This window comes from Sapajus apella, unplaced genomic scaffold (assembly GCF_009761245.1).
Source record: "Sapajus apella isolate SASKATOON/1434 unplaced genomic scaffold, GSC_monkey_1.0 scaffold3, whole genome shotgun sequence".
NCBI classification, from domain to species: domain Eukaryota; kingdom Metazoa; phylum Chordata; class Mammalia; order Primates; family Cebidae; genus Sapajus; species Sapajus apella.
In genome coordinates this window covers 3,876,029-3,882,484 of record NW_022436943.1, presented here as the reverse complement: position 1 = coordinate 3,882,484, position 6,456 = coordinate 3,876,029, and the positions used below count along the sequence as shown (strand labels likewise).

Below are 6,456 nucleotides of genomic sequence, written 5' to 3'. Positions count from 1 at the left end.
TCTTCTTGAAGCTCTGATAATATGTACAGAGAACTTAGCACAGAGCTGGCACGGTCCACCCTAAATAAACACACACACTCACCAGGCAGAAAGCTAAAGTAGAGTGATAGATATCAACATTTTATTTTTCACAGCCATAAAAAAGAATGAAATCATGTCCTTTGCAGCAGCACAGATGCAGCTGGAGGCCATTATCCTAAGCAAATTAACACAGGAACAGAAAACCAAATACCACATATTCTCACTTATAAGTGGGAGCTAAACACTGAGTAATCATGGACAGAAAGTTGGCAACAATAGACAGTGGGGACTACTTGAGGGAGGAGCAGGGAGAAGGGAAAGGCAGAAAAACTAACTGCTGGACACTACGCTTAGTACCAGGGTGATAGATCATTCGTACTTCAAACCTCAGCATTACGCAATACACCCATGTAACAAACCAGCACATGTACCTCGTGAATCTAAAATGAAAGTTGAAAAAAAGTGATACGTGTTATGTTTGAATTCCAGTTTATGTATGTACCAGCTGTGTGAGGTTTGGAAAAAAATACTTAAATGATTGCCAGTTCTTTGTTAGTAGAATGGTAGTAACAATTCTAGCTATACGGTGGGCATTCAGTATTTCCTATTTTTTTTTTCTGTATTTCTTTTTATCTGTTTCAAATTTTAGGGAGTTAATAGTGTGGACTCAGTATAGTCAATTAGGGCAAAATGTGTTTGTCATTTGTTGTTGCTTTGTGATGATTTTGCCCCATGTCTTCTAATGTTAAACTTCCCGATTAAAAACAAACAAAAGATGGCAAAGCCGGAGACCATGCTTAGTTAACAAAAGTTAAAATCTAAAGGTCTCACTGTCCTGTGTAGTAATGCCCCAGGTGGGGATTAAGCCACATATAAAAGATGTGAACCTTATCTCCTAAGATTCAATAAATGTATTTTATTTTGTTAGAAAGCAATTTCCTTCAGGCTTAGGTCAGAATTTCTCTGAAATAAAACGGCAACATATCTCTGCTTTGTCACTGCTCTCAGCAAATCATTAGATCTGTGAAAAATAAATTTCATTTTAACAAAACATCACTCTAGCTCAGAGTCAGCAAATTATATGGCCCATGGGCTAAATCTAGTCCACTGCCTATTTTTGTATGGCCCATTTTTTTACATTTTAAAATATCCTTTTAGAAAAATTAAAGGAAGAATAATATTTTATGACACATGAAAATGATATGAAATTCACATTTCTGTGACCATAAATAAAGTTTTATTGGAACTCAGTCACACCTATTCATTTATATGTTTTCTTTGACTGCCTTCATGCTACAAGAATCAAATAGTTGTAGCAGAGACCACATGGGACACAAAGCCTCAAATATTTTCTATCTGGCCTTTTATATGAAAAGTTATCCAGCTTCTGATCTAGATTCTAGATTGATGGTTTATTCAAACTGTGTTAGCTCTTAAAAAAATGCCTCCAAGTTACCTTGAGTAAGGGGTATTTATCATCAGGCTGCAAGTTTCCACAGAAGGAACTGGGGCAATCCTAGGGCACAGTGCTGGCATGCAGTAGGCTGCCATCCTCGAGCGGATGCCTCACTGACAGCGACGGAGTTCCAGCCATGCTGCAGGTGCTCCAACCGCTGACTTACAGACAACCACCTGTACAGGCACCAAGCAAGAAAAGAAATCTTGAGACCTCAATTAGACTACAAAAATCTCTCTTCAATATCTCAAGCCTTTCAAAAACCAGGCCGGTTTTCATTTCCTTATCTTCCTACTATTGACTGAGTTCTATCTACCAGGTGCTGTGCTGAACACTTACATCTGTTGCCTTCCTGATTCTTCTTAAGAGCTCTGTGAGGTCAGTGTGATCATCTCCATTTGATGGCTGAATAATCTGAGACTGAGAGAAGTTAAACACCATTGCCTGCTTTGGTTTGTTCCCTCCAAAACTCGAGTAGAAGTTGGATCCTCAGCGTGGCAGGTGGGAGGTGGGGGCAAGTGGAGATGTTTGAACCATGGGGGCAGATTCCTCATGAATAGATTGGAGCCCTTCTTCTGGGATGAGTGAGTTCTTGCTCTCATGAATGGATTAATTCCAGAGAGAGCAGGTTGCTAAAAAGAATCTAACTTCTTCTTCCCCTCTCTCCATGTGATCTCTGCACAGACCCACTCCCCTTCCACTTTTCACCATGAGTTGAAGCAGCCTGAGGCCCTCAGCAGATGCAGCTGCCCAATCGTGAATCTTCCAGGTACCAAAATTAGAAGCCAAATAAATCTTTTGTGTATAAACTACCCAGTCTCAAGTATTCTGTTATAGCAACACTATGCCCAAGGTCACCCACCCTAAAAATGTGGATTTGAGGTTTTAAACTGGACTCTTCTGACTTCAAGAGCCCCTGGTTCTACTAATTATACTCTGCTACCTCACATATGATTGATTTTCTGAGAAATGGAAAGCAAAAGCCTGTTCATTTTAAGAGAAAGTCTGAGCTCTTGTCTGTTTTTCACTGTATTAAGGTATGGAGTAGGGTACAAATCTACCACTGTGGGATCTCAGATGCACTTGGTTGATCACACCCAAAAGGTGCAATAACTTGCTTCAATGAAGCTTCATTTCATGACCACCAGTGCACACTCTATCTCCCGAGATGTACAGTGAATAATTCCTCGCACACGGATTTGGAAACTTAAACATGAAAGTGAGTGGCTCAGCAACCCTGCAGTTTGGACTATGATGTGACTTTTCCCCCGGCTATGCCACCACTATTGTGAAAAGCATCACTAAGACTCAATCTCCCTGTAGGAATACAGTCCATTTGGATTGGATAAGAAACACCGTTTAGGATGCAGGGGTGTCCTGGATGTCCATTTGGTGCAGACTCCTGTGCCGCCCCCCGAGAACTCAGGAACTTAGCCTGTTCCAGAACATATGGTGGGCCCCAGCAAGAGGCAGAGGGATCTTCCCAATATTCCTTAAAGGATCTGAAAGAAGACATTGAGCTTTATAAAGAATGATTGTTTTCAGGTAGCAACTAAAAGCTAAATTTTGCATCCCTAGGACATCCTGATAAGTCTGTCTTAAAATACTAAAAGTCGTCTTTTGGCAGAAATGCTCCAACCAATTTTTTTTTAAGTTTCAAGTGTAAAATATGAGTGGCATATGTATGCTCATTTATATTAATGTTATAAAACTCATCAAACATGAAAAGATGAAGTATATGACCAGTATTAGCAATGGGCCTAATCTATTTTTAAAAGAAGTAGAATACAATATATGTCAAACACAAATACCAAAACTCTGTAAAATAACTAACTAATTAGTACAAATGGTTACAGGATGCTGATCTATGCCCAGTGGCCCATTTGAGGTGCAATCGCAGATCAGGTTGGGGATAACAGTTTATGTCAGTGAGTCTGCTTTGGGTGTCTGGGAAACAGACCAGGCTGACCGAGGGCAGAGGACTCTATGGAAAGAAGGCCCAGGGCATCTAGAGTCCGGAAAATCAAGAATGAAAGCATAAATAGCAGAGAAGCACCTCCCATCCTCCTGTCAATGGTAGATGGCAGACTGAGTCATGCATTTCTCTGTTGTATCCTCCCATTCCCTCCCTTTCCCCCATCCCCTGTAACAACCTCTCCAAACACTATCAGAATTTGAGTCACCAAAACCATCTTTGTGGATCCTCTTTCTTGGATTTAGAAAGAGGTATCACCAGTCCCCACTTCCTATGATCTGCCACTTCTTGGTACCATGCTGTCCTAGCACAGCTCCCAGGATTCTGTCCATAGTGGTGCCAGAAAGTGGGCACACTTTGGCCCTTTTGTGTGTGACAAGACATCATCTTTACTGGGAAATCAAGTTAGTTGTAGGGAAGAAGTTGATTATTTGGGTGGTTCTCCTGATTGTATCTGGAATCTCCGGACACAGAGTGAGGCTGGGAGGCCAGGAAGTGATGAGGAGTTCTGAGGTGGGGTGGAATGGGGAGACATCTCTTCCAAGCAGTGAGACATCACATGAAGAAATACACTACCTGTGAGTAGGGAGAGAAAGCCCAGGATGATTCACTAACAATGCAGCAGAGGGAGAGTCTTCCATGCTAAGGACAGTCTATGTAGCCATCTTCAATAACTCCATGCCACTCATCACCCATGCTTTAGCACCTGGTGTTTCCCAGCACCATGCTCAGCAGAGTACATATAATGAATGCAAAGACAAGTCACGCAGCACATAACAGGCACTTAGCAAATATTTGTTGAATGGAAACGAATGAATGAATATCTAAAGACAGTCTCTGCTCTCAATGTTTTCTCACTCGATAGAGGAGACACAAGCATGGAAAATTTAGTGCTGAAACAACAAAGGTGTGAACTGGAAACCATACCAGAGCAAAGGAGTGACTAATTACTTCTATTTGGGTGGGTCAAAGAGGATTGAGTCTGGGTTTAGAAAGAAGCATAAAAGTTTTCCAGTTGCAACCAATGCAGAGAAAATAGCATATGCAAAAGCACAGAGTCTAGTATATGCAAATGTATAAAATAGTGTATGCAAAAGTATGATGCACTTGGGGAGCTGGAGCTGTTCAATATGGCTGGAGAGGTAAGTGTAGTACTCATGATAAGGGGAGTATCACAGCTGAAAAGGTCAGGAATTGGATCATAGAAGGCTTGACGAGCTATCCCAAGAAATATGAAATACCATCCTGTATGGGATGCATAGATTAGCATCCTTGTAACCATTCACTTTAGTTAGTTATTTGTTCTACAGGGTTTTTGGCAGCTTTTGTAGTATTTGTGCTTAACATATATTTATGCTACTTATTAAAAAAAAAAAAATTAGGTCATCAGCAAAGCCTGAGTCCTATCCTCTCACTCTCCTCCCCGGACAGCATGAGCTTCACTACTCCCTCCACTTTCTCCACCAAATACCGGTCCCTGGGCTCTGTACAGGTGCCCAGCTATGGTACCAGGCTGGTCAGCAGCGCGGCCAACATCTATGCAAGCACCGGGGGCTCTGGTTCTCAGATCTCCATGTCCCACTCCACCAGCTTCTGGGGCTGCAAGGGGCCCAGGGTCCTGGCCAAAGGGATGATGGTGGGGTTCTGGCAGGAGGAGAAGGCATCCCGAAAGAGAAGGAGACCATGCAAAGCCTGAACGACCATCACCCAGCCTCCTACCTGGACAGAGTCAGGAGCCTGGAGACTGAGAACTGGAAGCTGGAGAGTACAATCAGGGAGCACCTGGAGAAGAAGGGACCCCAGGTCAGTGACTGGAACCATTACATCAAGACCATCGAGGACATGAGGTCTCATATCTTCGCAAATGCCGTCGATAGTGCCCACATCATTCTGCAGATGGACGATGCCCATCTTGCTGCTGATGACTTTAGAGTCAAGTATGAGACAGCTGGCCATGCACCAGTCTGTGGAGTGATATACTTGGGCTCTGCAAGGTCACTGATGACACCAGTGTTGCTTGGCTGCAGCTGGAGACAGAGATCAAGGCTCTCAAGAAGGAGCTGCTCTTCATGAAGAAGAACCACGAAGAGGAAGTAAAAGGCCTATAAGCCTAGACTGCTAGCTCTGAGTTGACCATGGAGATAGATGCCCCCAAATCTCAGGACCTCGCCAAGATCATAGCAGACATCCAGGCCCAATATGATGGGCTGGCTCGGAAGAACTCAGAGGAGCTGGACAAGTGCTTGTCTCAGCAGATTGAGGAGAGCACCACAGTGGTCACCACACAGTCCTCTGACGACAAAGCTGCTGAGATGGTGCTCACGGAGCTGAGACATACAGTCTAGTCCTCGGAGATTGACTGGACTCTATGAGAAATCCGAAGGCCAGCTTGGAGAACAGCCTGAGAGACGTGGAGGCCCACTACACCCTGCAGATGGAGCAGCTCAACAGGATCCTGCTGTACCTGGAGTCAGAGCTGGCACAGACCCGGGCAGAGGGACAGTGCCAGGCCCAGGAGTACGAGGCCCTGCTGAACATCAAGGTCAAGCTGGAAGCTGAGATCGCCACCTACCGCCACCTGCTGGAAGATGCTGAAGACTTCAATCTTGGTGATGCCCTGGACAGCAGCAATCCATGCAAACCATTCAAAAACCGCCACCCACTGGACAGTGGATGGCAAAGTGGTGTCTGCGACCAACCACACCAGAGATCTGAGGCATTAAGCCAGCAGAAGCAGGGGACCCTTTGGGGAGCAGCAGGCCAACAAAAAGTTCAGAGGTCAAAAAAAAGATTAAGCCCATTGTTAAAATCTGAATAATACACTTCACTTTTTAATGTTTGATGAGTTTTTATAACATTAAAATATGATGCTCATTTCTTATGAATGATTTCATTTTTGAAGAATTAATCCAGTTGATTGGATTGGGTGGACTATGGTTATTCACTGAACTAGGAGAAATTGAGTTTAGGCAAAATCTTCCCATCAGGTTTGGATAGGCACACG

At 43.6% G+C, this 6,456-nt stretch overlaps 1 pseudogene; it reads left to right on the top strand.

Moving 5' to 3' along the window:
* The first annotated feature begins 4,773 nt into the window (after positions 1 to 4,773).
* LOC116529414 lies at positions 4,774 to 6,192 on the top strand (annotated as a pseudogene).
* The last annotated feature ends 264 nt before the right edge of the window (positions 6,193 to 6,456 follow it).